Below are 18617 nucleotides of genomic sequence, written 5' to 3'. Positions count from 1 at the left end.
TGGATAGCAAGCTGGCTACAAAACAGAAAACAGAGAGCAAGGATTAAGGGTAGCTACTCAGACTGGCAAAAGGTGGGAAGTGGTGTTCCACGGGGATTGGTGCTGGGACCACTGTTGTTTACAATTTACGTTAACAATTTGGACTCGGGAATCGGAAGTACAATTTCAAAATTTGCGGACGATACCAAATTGGGCGGTGTAGTTAGTACAAAAAAATGCGTCAAAATGCAAGAAGACATTAATAAACTTCCAAAATGGGTGTGTAATTGGCAAATGAATTTCAATATAGTTAAGTGTGAAGTGATTCATTTTGGTAGGAAGAATAAGGAGGCCACATATTGCTTGGTTAATAAGAATCTAAATGGGATAGAGGAGCAAAGGGATCTCAAGGTACAGATACACAAATCACTAAAAGTAGTGACATGGGTTAATAAGGCCATAAAAAAGGGCAAACTATGCACTGGGGTTCATTTCTAGCACGATAGAATTGAAAAGCAGAGAAGTTATGTTCAACTTGTATAGAACCTTGGTTAGATCACAGTTAGAGTACTGTGCACAGTTCTGATCTCGTATTATAAAAATTGGAGAAGGTGCAAAAAAGATTCACAGGGTTAACACCAGAACTGAGAGGATATACTTATCAGGAAAGGCTAAACAGACTGTGACTCTTTTCTCTAGAAAACAGAAGGTTGAGAGGTGACCTCATAAAGATCTTTAAGATAATGAAAGGGTTTGATAGGGTAGACATAGAGAAAATGTTTCCACTTTTGGGGGAGTCCAAAACTAGAGGTAAAAAATATAAGATAGTCACTAAGAAATCCAATAAGGAATTCAGGAGAAACTTCTTTACCCAAAAAGTGGTAAGAATGTGGAACACGCTACCACATGGAGTAGCTGAGGCAAATAGCATAGATGCATTTAAGGGGAAGCTAGATTAGCATACAAGGGAGAAAGAATAGAAGGGTATGCTGATAGGGTTATATGAAATAGCAAGGGAGGAGGCTCGTGTGGAACAAAAACGCCGGCATAGACCAGTTGGGCCGAATGGCCTGTATTTCATCATACCAGATAACATTCTAGTGAATCCGCACCATATTCTCTCTATTGCCTCAACATCCTTCCTATAAAGTGGAGTCCAAAACTGCACACAGAACTCCAACTATGGTCTTACTAAGGATTTTATATAGATTTACCATTACATTGCAACTTTTACATTTCTATACCGCTTGCCATAAAATCCAGTATTCCACTAGATTTTTTCATGGGCTTATCCAGTTGAAGTGCTGCTTTTAATATCTTGTAAAGTTGAACCCCCAATCCCTCTGCTCTTCCACATCAGTGTCTTCCCCATTCAAAGTATAATTATTACTTTTTAAAAAATTAAATTGTACCACCTCACATTGAATTCTATCTGCATTTTTTTGCCCATTCATTATCTTGTCAATGTCCCTTGCAGCATTCCTTTGTTCCTTAGAATTGTTTACTATGCCTCTGAATTTGTTATTGTCAAATTTGGGCAACACTCCCTCCAACCCTATATCCAAATCACCGAAGTACAAAACAATCAGAAACAATCCCAGTACAGAACCCTGTGGGATACTGATGCCCGCTTCCAACCACCCTGAGAAACTGCCCTGAACTTCTACTTTCTCTTTTCTCCCTTCTAACCAATTTGCTACCCTCCCCCCTAATTATATGCTCCTCAATCTTCCCCAATAGTCTATGTGGTACCTTGTCAAAGGCCTTCTGAAAGTCCATGTGTGTAACATCCACTGCATTTCCCCCATCCACCATATTCATCCCCTCCTCAAAGAACTCTACTAGATTTGTCATGCATAATCTTCCTTTCTGTGTTGGCTGCTTCTAATTATTTTCTCTTCATCTACATATTTTGTAATTAAAGATTACAAAATTTTTCCTACTACAGATGATAAACTAACTGGCCTGTAATTACCCAGGTTAGCTTTAGCTACTTCTTGATAATGGGTGTTACATTGGCTATTCTGCCGCCTTCTGGCACACAATCACTCTCAATAGTGCATCTAAGGTCCTAACACCTGCACACATATTTGGTCTCCTTTGAGAGGCATCAACAAACATCATTTAAAAAAAACAGATAACCTGGTCATTTATGGCATTCTGTTTGTGGGATCTTGCTGTGCACAAATTGACTGCCACGTTTCCCTACATTACAACAGTGACTACACTTTAAAAGTACTCTATTGACAGTGAAGCACTTTGGGCCATCCTAAGGTTGTAAAAGGCGCTATATAAATACAAGTTTGTTCATAAAGCTAATAGTACATTGCATTCTTACCACAGTCGGCATTTTCACCATCATGAGCGAAAGAATAGATTGACCTGAATTGTCAAGTGATTTAATGTCAGCACCGTAATCCAAAAGTATTCTAGCTGAATTCTCGTGACCTGATAAAAATGGAATTATAGTCATTAAGAATGACAACCATCTTAAAATTTTTGATAAGCCAATTTGAAATAGCCCCAGAACTTTTATATTCCATTCCCCTCCATGCATGCCAGTCCAGACTCTACACGCAAAAGTAAGTACAAGATCACGCAAAGCCAACTTGCATCTTTATGCAATGTCGGGGTTTCTTTCCCTGCAGGGACTGAACCATTAAGAGAACAATTAAGTTAACTGTTAATAGAGCTGCCACAACATTGCTTATAGATAGTCTGGCACCTAAAAAACTGGTATCGAAACTTACGACAGTCCCATGGCAGCCTAAACATAGCAGCAACTTATCCAACATTGTAATACAGTAAATTTACTGAAGCAATACATCACATGACTGACAAGGTAAAAATATTAAACAACTTATTGATAATGAATGATACAGATCTCACATATTTGTAATACCATTTACTTACCACTTTCCAATAGTTGTTTAAGATGCAAGTAACTTTATAGTTCTTTTTCCCAAACCTCTTATTCTCAGTTATTTACGTTATAAACAATTGGCCCTAAATTCCAAGATTGTTTTGGTGCAAAAGTGTTGCATTTCTGGCATAGGGACCAGAATTTGGAGCATAAGTGAGTTACATCAGAATTACACCTGTTCTAAAATGCATGATAAATTCCAGAAGAATTGACTGATGGCAAAAGATGTGCCTGCTCCCAAAGTGCTGCATGTATGATAATGACAGGATAATGACAGCAAAAGTTTTTGTCCCAGAAATTACATCATTTATATGACAAAAACAGGAACATATTACCCGCATGACTTGTCAAACCAGGAAGTGGTTGAGTTCATCAGCTACAACTGCAGCGATCAGAAAAATCTTTTCTCAGATGTGTAACTAAACAAAAGGGTTCTGCAAGCTGCCTTTCAGCATTTTCAGGCAGAGGCATCTTTTGCTTTCCATCCTTCTGTCATGAACCCTTACCTGGGACTCCCTATGGCTATTCCCTTAAATGTCCTTATAATGGCTGAATATGGAAAGTACAGAGGAAAAGTGAAAAGGAAATAAGAGGGGCAAAGAGAGAGTATGAGAATAGACTGGCAGCTAACATAAAAGAGAATCCAAAAGTCTTCTATAGGCATATAAACAGTAAATGAGTAGTAAGAGAAAGGGTGGAGCCGATTAGGGACCAAAAAGGAGATCTACGCTTGGAGGCCAAGCGCATGGCTAAGATACTAAATGAGTACTTTGTATCTTTATCATGGAAGAAGGCACTGCCAAAGTCACAGTAAAAGAGGAGATAGGTGAGATACTGGATGGGCTAAAAATTAAGAAAGAGGAGGTACCAGAAAAGCTGGCTGTACTTAAAGTTGGTAAGTCACCCGGTCCGGATGGGATACTCCGAGGTTGCTGAGGGAAGTAAGGGTGGAAATTGTGGAGGTACTGACCATAATCTTCCAATCATCCTTAGATATGGGGGTGGTGCCAGAGGACTGGAGAATTGCAAATGTTACGCCCTTGTTCAAAAAAGGCTGTAAGGATAAACCTGGCAACGACAGCCCAGTTAGTTTAACCTCGGTGGTGGGGATGCTATTAGAAACAATAATCCAGGACAAAATTAACAGTCACTTGGACAAGTGTGGATTAATTAAGGAAAGCCAGCATGGATTTGTTAAAGGCAAATCGGTTTAACTAACTTGATTGAGTTTTTTGATGAGGTAACAGAAAGGGTTGATGAGGGCAATTTGGTTGATGTGGTGTATATGGACTTTCAAAAGGCGTTTGATGAAGTGCCACGTAATAGGCTTGCAATCAAAATTGAAGCCCATGGAATAAAAGGGGCAGTGGCAGCATGGATACAAAATTGGCTAAGTGACAGGAAACAGAGAATAGTGGTGAATGGTTGTTTTTTGGACTGAAGGAACGTATACAGTGTGTTCCCCAGGCATCGGTACTAGGACCACTACTTTTCTTGATATATATTAATGACTTGGACTTGGGTGTATAGGGCACAATTTCAAAATTTGCAGATGACACTAAAATTGGAAGTGTAGCAAACAGTAAGGAGGGTAGTAATAGACTTCAAGAGGACATAGACAGGCTGATGAAATGGGCAAACACATGGCAGATGGAATTTAATGCAGAGAAGTACAAAGTGATACATTTTGGCAGGAAGAATGAGGAGGGCCAATATAAATTAAATGGTACAATTCTAAAGGGGATGCAGGAACAGAGAGATCTGGGACTATATGTGCACAAGTCTTTGAAGGTGGCAGGACAATTTGAGAAAGTGGTTAAAAAAGCATACGGGTTCCTGGGCTTTAGAAATAGAGGCATAGAGTACAAAAGCAAGGAAGCTATGTTGAACCTCTTTAAAACACTGGTTCGGCCACAACTGGAGTACTGTGTCCAATTCTAGGCACCGCACTTTAGGAAGGATGTGACAATCTTAGAGAGGGTGCAAAAAAGATTTACTAGAATGGTTCCAGGGATGAGGGACTTCAGTTATGTGGATAGACTGGAGAAGCTGGGGTTGTTCTCCTTAAAGCAGAGAAGGTTGAGAGGAAATTTGATAGAAGTGTTCAAAATCATGAAGGGTTCAGGTAAAGTAAATAAAGAGAAACTGTTCCCATTGGCAGAAGGGTTAAGAACCAGAGGACACAGATTTAAGGTGATTGGTAAAAGAACCAAAGGCGACATGACGAAAAACCTTTTTATGCAACGAGTAGTTATGATCTGGAATGCGCTGCCTGAAAGGGTGATGGAAGCAGATTCAATCGTCCCTTTCAAAAAGGAATTGGATAAATACTTGAAGGAAAAAATTTCCAGGGCTACAGGAAAAGAGAGGGGGATTGGGACTAAATGGATTGCTCTTACGAAGAGCTGGCACAGGCTCGATGGGCCGAATGGCCTCCTTCTGTGCTGTAACCATTCTATGCTTCTATGATAATGAAATCAGAACAGGAGCAGAAAGAAGCGGATATGACAGAGGTGCACAGGATAAAGTTACACCAAAGGAGATGACCACCAACTAGGAGGTACCCTCCCACCAGAGTCCACAGACCACACAGCTCCCTCAGTGATGTCTTAGAAAAGACATGCTTAAGGAGGCAATGGTTCAATAAGGTGTCATAGAAAGAACTGTATCCCACTGCAAACCAACCTCCAAACACCCTCTCAAACAAAAAAACAAAGAACAGACTAACTTCAGAACAATGGACCTCATATCACAAAGTGCTTTTACTGTGGACATATATATTTATAGCAAGTGCTTCTTATTACCACCATGTCTAGCCAGGTCCCTCTCTGTGCCATTAAACCTATCCTAGTGCTGTGCCAAGTTGATGCCTAAGGACCAAGGATGCCAGTGGAGCTTGACTGCACTCTGGTATCATGAGCTTCTTGGGAACAAGGTGGGCCTAGTCTCAGGGCTTCTGAGTCCTGAGAAGACTCTTCAGCAAACTGTGTCCTTACTGCAGGTGCATGGGCAGCCTGGTTCTGTATCCTGACATCTAGTATCTGAGGGAGCTGGCTAGAAGGGTCACATGCGCTGCCACCAAAAGAGAGGATGGCATCATGAAGGTGGATTCTAGGCATGCCACTTGTGCTGGGTCCTGGATCTGAGTACCCACTGATCAGCATGGCGGCAGACCTGATGTTATCAGGTCTGACGGATGTCGCCCCACAGCTCTTGTAATCTACTTTCTATCGTTTTCTCCAAATGGTCCCCCAAGGCCTGGAAGCCAGTGGTCAAAGCATCCACTTGGATGCACTGATTGGTCTGGAGGCCCCTCTATTAGAGGGACGGATGCAGATGTTCATGGTGACACCACCTGTTCCAGGTAGCGCTGCATTGCGTCGAATCCTTCTTGGATATTGGACCTGAGGGTGGCACTGGACTTCACCGTGACCACTCTCATCTGTCTCAGGTCCTCAGTGCCTCCATGTGAGTGTGATGCCAGTCCTTCTTTTTAGAGAAGCACCTAAGAAATCTGAGTCCACAAGCTCAGCAACCAGTGGTTGATTTCTGCACAGCCTCCACTCCTCACTGTCAGATCCCACTTTCTCCTCTGGCATCGTTGCATCAAAGACCACAAGGAAAAGTTGGAGGAGCAGGTAGCTTACGTTGGCTGCTCTGGTGGGATCATTAAACCTTTTCCTGCACTCAAAGGAGTCCTGGGATTCATGGAGGTATCGCTCACTGCCACAGCCACCTCCCTCTGCAAATTGTATATTGCATTCTTCATGGGTCTCTTGCCCCTGACACCAAACAGGCTGTCCTTCCTGCTCCATATCTTCAGTATGAGGACATTCGGGGCCAGCTCTCTAAACTTTGCCGCTCTTTCCATCAAGTTGTCTGCCATCCTTGTCGCCCAGGTTGCTTGCTTCCCCGGTGCCCATTCCCCTACCCAAACAAGTTTCTGATTGGGGATCCCCTCCACTTATGTTTTATGGAAGAGATCAGAAGGTCAGGCTGTTGAGGCTGCAGTGAAGCTGCATGGCACCTACCCATTGGTACATGAAGACCCGAGAATGCAGGCAGATACTTCGACTTGTCTTTGCCCAAGGATCAGAAGCTGCAGCCTGAACAGAATGTGTTGGCAGGCTACATTCATGCCATACTGATACTAGAGACATTCTCTTCACTACCACATCTGGCCACTGGATTAAAACTCCTATGAATGTCTTTCCCCTTTCCCACCACTAATATATCACCGGATACAGAAACATTGCCATGCCTATCAACACACAATTTCTATTCATGCCACCTCATCAAAGCCATTTCCAAACCTTGCAAAGATCAATGTCTACACGCACAACAACTTCTGTGCAATCACAGTTTTAATCAAAACCGATATCAACAGGGAGCCATAACAGGGAGCTGGGAAGGGTGCGGGAGAGGGCGTAATTGGCCGAAGAATCCAGCATCGCCAGGAACATAGAGGCCTTGGCATTAAGATCGGAATCAGTCCACCCCTCACATCCAGTTAAATTGAAGTCGCGGCGACGATGATGTCATCAGGTCGCGACTTTGGAATGTTAATTATGCCCCCACCTACCCTTTGCAGGAGCCTCATCAATGACCTGATTTCTGTATGTTAAAATTTAAGGAAGCGAGAATTAGGTTGGCTTGCTCGATCCTGGTATTTTAACTCCCCTCTCCGGCTCTCTCCCACCTGTGGGGTGGCGTTAAAATTGAGTCCATAGTGTGTGTTTGTGTATAGTGCTTTTTACCACAGTGCTTCCCCCTGGTGCCTGTCTATCAAATATGTATACTTAGCCCTAATCTAGTGCGCTTCCTAGATAGTATCTGCATGGCATCTACATGTGTATCAATATGAGCCACTTGGGGCTGGAACTTCCCTAGTCTCATAGAATTATATAGTATTTACAGCATAGAAACAGGCCATTCCAACATTTTCTGTTTTTATTTTAGATTTCCAGAATCCGCAGTATTTTGCTTTTGTTCTGGTTCTTCTCAGCTTCCTGCAGACATAACAGATATATTCCTCCAGATAGCTTTCAGAGGTGCTGCAAATCCAGGTTTTTGATGCGCTGCCATTTTAACTTGCAACACATCTTTAAATCCTCCAGTGGTAAGCAATTTTCTACACCCAAAATGGCGAGCTGTCAATAAGTGGCATTCCTGACCTTGAGTGCTCGTCAATCATTGCCTTAATTAGGCTGAACCCAGAAACTCCAGGGGGATCACACACTGCCATTTTTCTTCTCAGGTTTTCAAGGAAGAAAAGTTATGTGACACAGAACAACAAGGAAAGTATTGCATAAATATGTACATTTAAAGGGGAGAAATCGGTTTCTACATTGTACATTTTGGCATCCCTCATTCTCTTCCCAAAATAAAGACTTGCACTTATATAGCATCTTATCCTATCTCTTAGAAGCCTCTTAAAATTCTTCACATAATGTGAATTAAGGTGAAACTTGTTATGGAGGCAAACACAAACATTTTGCATACAAGAACCCATAAATATCAATGAGGTGAATGACGAGTTAATCTGTTTGGCTTTTATTACATATTGATTTAAGAAAGATTATTGGCCTAAAAGAACTACCTGCTCTTCTTTAAATAGTGTTATGGAATCTTTAATGTCCACCTGAATTGCTAAAAAAGGGAGATGGTTCTCAGTTTAACATCTCTAAATCGCTGAAATCAGATTAAATGACTGAACACTTACATCCTTCTGACTTTCACCAAAAAAATCTACTACACAAATGATACATGTTGGTTTGGATTAACTGGTTATGTTAGTTAAATAAATAATCAAACCATACCATATTCAACAGCAAGGAAAAGTGGTGTCCTAAATCTATGGTCTCTAGATTGAATATTAGCACCGCGTTGGCACAGATACAGCAGAGTTCTGGTTGCATTGTGCTTTGCAGCATGATGTGTTGCAGTCTGCCGATCCTCTAAGGTCCTCGTATCGATGTGTGCTGCAACATATCACAAGGACAAATGAGAATCAGCTTCACATATCATTTTCCAATATTTCCAGTATTGGAAGCACTTACTAAAGGTCAGTGCTTTGAACCAAAAAATGAACCCTGCACAAGCTAGGCTAGGTCACCAAGGTTGGGTTACATACTGTCAGATATTAAAAGGCTGCAATTTTCCCATCAGTTCATGCTGTGAAGAACAATAAAAGAGCACTACCTACTTCTGGTAATGTCATCAATAATGCAACTGTATTTTTCCAGGTTCCTGGGTTGTTATTCTTATTTTGTTACTGTTTCCACACAGGCACCTTTGCCATTTTTTCTTTTAATCCCTTTTGTGATGTGCGGGGCTCCCAAATCAGGATGTTTCTTTGCCTGTAGTTTAGTGTAAAATAGGTATTTTTTAACCTTGCCCCTCCGAGGCCTGCTCCATATCCTGCCCACAGCATTCCTACTTCCCACCTGACTTGTTTCCGCCATCTCCACTGATCTCCTCTGACTAGTACCTGGAGATTGGCTCGAAGTCTATTTAAAAAACTTATATAACTAACCTGCGGCATTGCTTATGGTAACTTGGAAGACATGCTGTTTTATAAGAACAGAAGAATTATACCATGTAATACACAATGCATTATTCTCTGCTGAAGGGAAGCTGTGTGTTAACTAGCTGGTCTCTTTAAGTCTAGATGGTCTAATTGCTGTAAATAGGCACATCCTGTGGTGAATTGATAAGAATATGCTTAATTTGTTTTATTCCACACCACTCAATCAGGCAGATCAATATTTTACTGTATGAGTCATAAAAGTACAGTAAGGTGTGAATCCCTCTGACTGAAAATAGGGGTGGAAAAAGCAAGATGACTAGTGTAGATTAGGAAATATCAAATTAGTCGAATATTTGGGGTTAAAGCACAATGTTGGGACTAAAACAGACCTACATTTGGCCCATTCAGTTCCTGGCCTGGAAGTCCCTGATGCCGACAGTGGGTGCCAGAAAATGAAAGGTCTTCCTTTCCCTAGCATTCACATTGTCTGCTCTGAACACAAAAACGTACCAAAATTATAAATTTGAAAAGAAAAAACGTACTTTTTGGAAAAACCACCAAGCACACTAACTTTATTTGGAGTACCTTTTCTCTTCAATAACAATTCAACCCCCTCCAAATTATCCATAGCAGCTGCAATGTGGAGTGCAGTCCTTCCTTGAAAGTCACCCTGGTTGATATCAAATGTCTTTACGATCAGCAATGGTGCCAACTCACGTGTGCCTGCACAGGCAGCCTGAAAGTAAAGTCCAACAAAAGAACTTTTAAATACAATGACACCATAACAAGCTAAACTCAATTTTGCATTTAAAAAGTTCATCTTTTCTCATTCCCTACATCATGTTGTTGTGACACCAATTTCAATCTGCTTAATTCTCACATCATGAAATTACATCAAGGCCCAAATTCTAAACCATTCTGCCTGTCACTTTTGTCTTGTATACCATACTTCACAATCATAGCAGTGTTGTCATTTTTGATCAGTACTATATAATCGTGCAAGCATACTTGTTTGTAAATTAACTACTCTGGAGCACTACATATAAATCTTGCAATTCTGTTAGGGAACTGTGCATTGTAAAGGGCCAATGCCCTCTGCCATTGTTTATGCTGTTCTGAGTAATAGTTAGAACTAAAAATGTTTCTATGCATAGTTGCCTTCCCCTATATGTTGTTTTGTATTAACTTATATACTCATATCTAATTGGTGCTACTACTGAGAACACTTGCGACTACTTTAATATAAAATAATTCAAGTCCATTAATGCTTAGATGGCATTTGATTATGTAACAAAGAGATAGAGAGTAAGATGAAGCAGAAAAACGGGGCGTATGACAGATGTCAGGTTAATAATACAAATGAGAACCAGGCTGAATATAGAAAGTTCAGAGGGGAAGCAAAAAAGGAAATAAGAGGGGTAAAGAGAGAGTAGGAGAATAGACTGGTGGCTAACAGAAAAGGGAATCCAAAAGTCTTCAATAGGCATGTAAACAGTAATTGGGTAGTAAGAGGAGGGGTGGGACCAATTGGGGACCAAAAAGGAGATCTATGCTTGGAGGCAAAGGGCATGGCTGAGATATTAAATGAGTACTTTGCTTCTGTCTTTACCAAGGAAGAAGATGCCGCCAGAGTCTCAGTAAAGGAAGATGTAGTTGAGATACTGGTTGGGCTAAAAATTGAGAAAGAGGAGGTACTAGAAAGGCTGGCTATGCTTAAAATAGATAAGTCACCTGGTCCAGACGGGATGCATTCTAGGTTGCTGACGGAAGTAATGGTAGCAATTGAGGAGGTACTGGCCATAATCTTCCAATCATCCTTAGATCCGATGCCAGAGGACTGGAGAATTGCAAATTTTACACCCTTGTTCAAAAAAGGCTGCAAGGATAAACCCAGCAACTACAGGCCAGTCAGTTTAACCTCTGTGGTGGGGAAACTTTTAGGGCTCGAATTTAGCAGGCCTGCGGGTTCCCAGCGGGTGGTCCTCCGGGAGCGTGGTCAACACGCTCGGCGAAATTAGTGGGTTGCCCGCGCGATCGTAGCAGGCAACCCACTAATAGGAATCAATTACCTGCTCCTCCGGGGTCCACGGCGCTGGCCTGCGCGTCGGTCGGGCTGCGCATGCGCAGTACGATCTGTCAGCTGGAGGCTCTCTAGTTAAAGGGGCAGTCCTCCACTGACAGATGCTGCAACCAGTGGAACAAATTGCAGCATGGAGCAGCCCAGGGGGAAGGCTGCTCCCAGTTTAATGATGCCTCACCCCAGCTATCATCAGATGGGGTGAGGAGGAGGGGGAGGACACAGATCTTCCACCCGGCGGGCGGGAGGAAGCGGCCTGCCTCTGCCACCAAGAAGGCCTGGCTTGAGGTGTCAGAGGGGGTCACCTGCGCCACCAACATATGGCCCACCTGCATACAGTGCAGGAGCCGCTGCAATGACCGCAGTAGGTCAGCCGCAGTGAGAACACGAAGTCTTTCCCCTACACTCCGTCTGCCACAACACTGCCCCCACCCCACATCTCCTTCGGCACCGCCAACACTACTCTGTCACATCACCCTTCATACCCACTCAAACCCCATCCTCATCTTACCTCCACCGACTCACCTCGCCAGTACTCATCCTGCCACTAACACGCGACCCAATCCTCATACAATCTCATTGCTCCATCCCATACTCACCCTCTCGTGCATCTCCCTCACGGCCAGCCTCACTCAACCTGCCACCACCTGTGCTGCAGCCACAGGGCATGCATCACATATGTGCAGTAGGCAGCGTAAGGCAAACGTCTCGTCAGCATGAAGGGGGTGCACAAGGGTGTCTGAGGGTTTGTCATGGGTGTTACCTATATTGAATTTCAGAGCAACAAACAGCACACATTATATTGACACCACCACTGCCATGTCTCCGCGAATCCTGTCCGTTGTGTCCAATAATGCCCGCTCCTGGGTATCACTATGAGGACCCACCACTGATGCCACCCATCGTGTTACTGCAGAGTAGGTGCAGGTGTATTTGCAGGGCTCGTCCGCGCAGACGACTGAGAGACATCGGCGGTGTAGCCGGCTGCACCCTGGAAGGATGCGGAGGAGAAGGTGTGGAGGGCAGTGGTGACTTTGACAGCGACAGGTAAGCAGTTGGTGCTGGGGCCAGCCAGGAGCAGCTCGGCATGAAAGAGGCTGCAGATCTCCACGACTACATGTCGAGCGAATCTGCGCCTCCCTGTGCACTGCTGCTCGGAGAGGTCCGGGGAGCTGCGCCTCGGTCTGTGGACCCTGTGGCGAGGGTAGTGCCCTCTGTGATGCGTCTCTCTCTGCGGTAGCCCTCCCTCCTGCTGTGCAGGTGGGCGTGCAACAACACCGTGTTGGGGGGATCCACGTCTCTGCGGCGGACGGCGTGGACTGCGAGGCTGCTGGGGCTGGTCATGCTCTTCGTCCTCCGAGGGTGTCCACACACCACCCATCTGGCAGGTGTTGGTCTGAGGGGTTGTGCAGGGTAGGTGGGTGGTTCCTCGGACTGGGGCTGCGGTTTCGTGTCGGTCTGTCCTCTGGCTTGGCGGGGGGTGGTGGGGGGCAGGGGCTGCCCTATGTGACGCGGTGGCCTCCTGCGTGGGTGAGGGCTGTCCCCCGTGGAGTGCACCTTGCCACCTGCCACAGGCTGCAACACGCCTGGTTGGAGAGAGACTGTTTCCCCCAGTGTGTGAAGCTCACTGCCTTGAACCTAAAATCCCACACTTCCTCTTTTGACAGCTGATTCAGCTCATTAACTGACCTCAACAAGCAAGGTAAGTACTCTCAAGTGGAACCCCGCTGGCTTTAATTGCCTGCGGGATTCCCACCAGCGGGGCTTGCGCGCGCAGCCCCGTACGTCAGCGCGGTACCCGGAAGTGGCCGGGATTTCGTCGCGATCCGGTCACGTGACCGGATATCGGGATTTTCCGGGCCCCCCCGCTGGAAACCCACTGGAAACCCGACGCCAAAATCGAGCCCTTAGAAACGATAATCTGGGACAAAAATAACAGTCACTTGGACAAGTGTGGATTAATTAAGGAAAGCCAGCATTGGATTTGTTAAAGGCAAATTATGTTCAACTAACTTGATTCAGTTTTTTGATGAGGTAACAGAAAGGGATGATGAGAGCAATGTGGTTGATTTGGTGTATGTGGACTTTCAAAAGGCATTTGATAAAGTGCTGCATAATATGCTTGTCATCAAAGTTGAAGCCCATGGAATAAAAGGAGCAGTGGCATCATGGATACGAAATCGGCTAAGTAACAGGAAACTAAGAGTAGTGGTGAACGGTTGTTTTTCAGACTGGAGGGAGGTATACAGTGGTGTTCCCCAAGCGTCAGTACAACGACCATTGCTTTTCTTGATATATATTAATGACTTGGACTTGGGTATGCAGGGCACAATTTCAAAATTTGCAGATGACACAAAACTTGGAGGAGTAGTGAACAGCGAGGAGGATAGTGCTAGACTTCAAGAGGACAGACTGGTGGAATGGGCGGACACGTGGCAGATGAAATTTAATGCAGGAAAGTGTGAAGTGATACATTTTGGCAGGAAGAATGAGGAGAGGCAATACAAACCGAAGGATACAATTCTAAAACGGATGCAGGAACAGAGAGATCTGGGAGTTTATGCGAAAAAATCATTGAAGGTGGCACGGCAGGTTGAGAAAGCGGTTAAGAAAGCATATGGAATCCTGGGCTCTAGAAATAGAGGCATAGAGTACAAAAACAAGGAGGTTATGATGAACCTTTATAAAACACTGGTTTGGCCACAACTGGAGTATTATGTCCAGTTCTGGGCACCGCACTTTAGGAAGGATATGAAGGCCTTAGAGAGGGTGCAGAAGAGATTTACTAGAATGTTTCCAGGGATGAGGGACTTCAGTTATGTGGATAGACTGGAGAAGCTGGGATTGTTCTACTTAGAGCAGAGAAGGTTGAGAGGAGATTTGATAGAGGTATTCAAAGGGTCTAGACAGAGTAGATAGGGAGAAACTGTTCCCATTGGCAGAAGGACATAAATTTAAGGTGATTGATAAAAGAACCAAAGGCAACATGGGGAAAGGCAGCGAGTGGTTATAATCTGGAATGCACTGCCTGAGGGGGTGGTGGAGGCAGATTCAATCGTGACTTTCAAAAGGGAATTGAATAAGAACTTGAAATTTGCAGGGCTACGGGGATAGGGCGGGGGAGTGAGACTAGCTGGATTGCTCTTGCAGAGAGCTGGCATGGACTCGATGGGCCGAATGGCCTCCTTCCGTGCTGTAACCATTCTATGAATTTTGCTGGCCATACTCAACTCATTTACAAATTTGCGCTCCCAGCACGGAGCTTTTCCCACTGTGGCCAAATATTGGGAATTCAGGTGAGAAAGTCAGTGATCATGCAAGATTTTCTGTCCAAGATGGACAGGTCTTGCAGGACCTGCTGATCTGTGCCCAAATGTCAAACTGGTGGTCCTGGCAGATGAAGTCCCATGCCTCTTTGCAGAAGCCCCAGAAATCCCAGGGCAATGTAAAGGCCTGTATATAAGATATCCTGCTGAGTTTTCTGTTCTTATAGCATGATTCTAGGTGTGTTTGGCTGTTAAAGTGCTCAAAATTTGTAATTTAAACAAATAAACAATACTCCATATGGGACCTCGAAGGTGTGCAGTATCAAACCACATTCCAACATTCAACGGTGCCATACGCTGGTACCCCAAGGTCATGGCAAGTACTTCTACTATTTGAAATCCCTTTAAGGTAGGAACCATTTACTGATGAAATACAGAAACCAAAGTCAGATCAACAGTTTAGTTTGAGTACTACAAAATAAGGTAGTACAAATCTTACCTTATGAAGTTTACTTTGTCCATACTGATCAATGTCAACTGGGTCAGTATTACTGTCATTTGTTATTACCTGTAGAAAAAATGTCTAAGTAATGAGGTGCAGAAAAATACCTTCTTCAGAAAAAATGCAGAAGTGATCCTCAAAAAGGAATAAAGTATGCATTATTTTATCCATCATGGCAACTCATTCTGAGTCTCATAGTACCCATGCTTATCCCAGGGTTACAGGACATGCAACCCCCAGGAGATCTATGTTTTTCAGATTATTAGCAAAGCTTTTTTTAAACCAACCAGTCCATTTCCCATGGCACTGAACCTCGGAAAGTCAGACAAAATGTTGATTCATAAGGACTGAAGGATTAGCTGAATTAAGAATGTTTCATTGTAGAGCAATATATAGATTTTTTAAAAATAGAAATGTGATGAATTAAATTGCATATTGGGATATTGTACCATATTAGAAGGTTTTCATATAATTGTGTGGGTCTGGAAAAAAGTAAACCAGAATAAAAGAAAATAAACATTAAATATATAAAATGTACAGCAAGATCCATTTATAGATGCAATGGATAGGTATGTATACATATGAGGAATATTTTTTCTATAATATATATATAAAGTATTGAATATAATTTGTCTGTAGTATCTGTGATATGTTAAAAACCTTGAGTGGTGGCAATGTTCCAATAGTATTGCACTTGTAGGTGATACCATAAGCATAACATAACATTATATGAAACAATTAGACATTGGCCTTTGTAACCTTCTCTTCCCCCTTCCTCCTCACGTTCCCCATACCTCATCACCCTCATTCCCTACCTTCACTGCCCCTCTTTCACTCCTCCCCTTATACTGGACCTCCCTCATTCTCCCTTCCTCATTCTCCTCTCCCCCTCTCTTCCCTCCCTCATTCTCCCCTTCCTCATTCTCCTGTCCTCTCTCCCCTCCCTCATTCTCCTCTTCCCCTTTCCTCCCTCATTCTTCCGTTTCCCCTCTCCGTTCCTCCCCTTCTTCATTTCCCACCTTTCCTCCGTCCTCCCCTCCCTCTTTCTCTCCCTTTCCCATCTCCCCCTCCCTCATTATCACTCCTTTCCCCTCTCTTCATCTCACTCATTCTCCCCCTTTCCCCTCAACTCCCTCATTCACCCCCTTTGCAATGCATGTGTGAAGTTGGACATGTGATGGTTGCGGAGCTGTAGGCTGTGGAGCAACATTTAAATGATAGAGAGATGTGAAATATTAGGGGAGGAAAGGTGGTGAAATAGCTGGGCTGTGGAGAGTGGAAAAAAAGGTTGTGATGGCACTAAAACCTGAACGATGGGTAAACGATTGAAAAAACTTTCAGAAGGAAAGTTAGAGGGTTCCAGAGAATTTGGTGCTGGTGAAAAATTAGCTCAGAAAAAGTTAGTGGGATGAGGTTTGATCAGAAATGAGGGAGTTAGGAATATTATAATGAAAAGTATGGTGAGCAAAAGGTAGTGAGGTAAAGCAAAAATCCTATATAGTTGTAAGAATCTTGAGACATTTTGAGGTGTGTGAAGTTAAAAAGAAAAGCCAGGAGTAGGAGAATAATAGCAATTAAAAAACGGAGCGACAGTTGACACGGTAGTTGGCCCTGCATCACGCTGTTGACACCACGTGATTTAGGGTTTGCGTTTTGGGTTTAGAATTAAGGTTAGGATTAGGGGATCGATGTAGTGGTTAGGGATAGAAGTCAGGGGTTAAAAGGTAGGGTCAGGGGTTAGGGTGTTACGGTGTATAAGGTGTTAGAGATAGGGTGTTATGGTGTTAAGGTTGGGGTAAGGATTGGGCAGTTGGGGTTAGGGGTTAGTGATTAGGGTTAGAATCGCTGGTGACAACGCCACGGTCACTTACATTTACGTTCTGCTTGAAGAGTAATTTTGACATCAGGGACAACATCTTCCTGAAACAGTTACTAGCAATTTCACAGCGGAAAAGTTCAGGCTGCCATCATACTGGCTGGCACGTCGTCTTCAAAACGCATATAGAAACCCTGAAGCACCAGTTGATTCGGAAAACTGTCAATAACAAACGTTTGAAGAGTTTAGTGGACTTGTCTACTAAGTCGCATCACTTCTGTAAACAAACAATATTATATAACCTTGTTGGCTTTACCTCAGTCTCAAAACCAGCGGATGTGGTGAAGGTACCAAGCGACCCTTCACCGACCCAGGGAGCAGGGGCACGAGGTAGTGACCGTGGCATTGGCAACAGCAGTTTCTAACCCTAATCATAAGAAACGTAAGAAATAGGAGCAGGAGTAGGCAACATGACCCCTTGAGCCTGCTTTGCCATTCAATAAGATCATGGCTAATCTTCGACCTCAACTCCACTTTCCGGCCCGATCCCCATATCCCTTCATTCCCCTAGAGTCCAGAAATCTGTCCATCTCAGCTTTGAGTATATCTCTAACACACGAACCCTAACACCCCAAACGTTATCCCAACCCTAACATCCTCAGCCCAACCCCAACCTTGACACCGAACCCTATCACCCCAATCCTTACCCTATCACCCCAATCCTAACCGTAACACCCTAATCCTTAACCTAACACTAAATCCTAACCCTATCACCACATTCCTTATCCTAACACTCCAATCCTAACCCTAACACCTAACCCTAACACCTCAATCCTAACTCGAAAACTCCAATCCTAACCCTTACACCCCAATCCTATCCCTTACACCCCAATCCTTACCCTAACACTCCAATCCTAACCCTAACACCTAATCTTAACTCCCTGATCCTTACCCTAACACCTCAATCCTTACCCTAACAACCCAATCTTAACCCAAACACCCCAATTCTTACCCTAACACCCCAATCCTTACCCTAACTCCTAACCCTAACACCCCAATCCTTACCCTAACACCCCAACCCTAACACCTAACCCTAAACTTAACACCCCAATCCTTACCCTAACACCTAACCCTAACACCCCAATCCATACCCTATCACCCCAATCCTTACCCTAACCTTAACACCCCAACCCTAACACCCTAACCTCAAAACCCCAACCTTAAAACCCCAACCCTAACACCTAACCTTAACACTCCAATCCTTACTCAACACCCCAATCTTTACCCCAAACCTAACATCCTAACCCGAACGCCTCAATCTTTACCCCAATATCCTAACCCTGACCACTAACCCTAACACCAACCCCCTAACCTTGATACCAACCCCTAATTCCTAACCCTGATCACCGACCCTACCTTCTATCCCTAACCACTGACACAAACCCCAAATCTTAACCCTAAACCCCTAGTCCTAACCTTAATCCTGAAACCCCAAACCTAAACCCTAAATCGCTTGGTGTTAACA

This window comes from Heptranchias perlo, chromosome 5 (assembly GCF_035084215.1).
Source record: "Heptranchias perlo isolate sHepPer1 chromosome 5, sHepPer1.hap1, whole genome shotgun sequence".
Lineage (NCBI taxonomy): Eukaryota > Metazoa > Chordata > Chondrichthyes > Hexanchiformes > Hexanchidae > Heptranchias > Heptranchias perlo.
The sequence above is the reverse complement of the archived record's forward strand: the minus strand, read 5'-3'. Positions refer to the sequence as shown.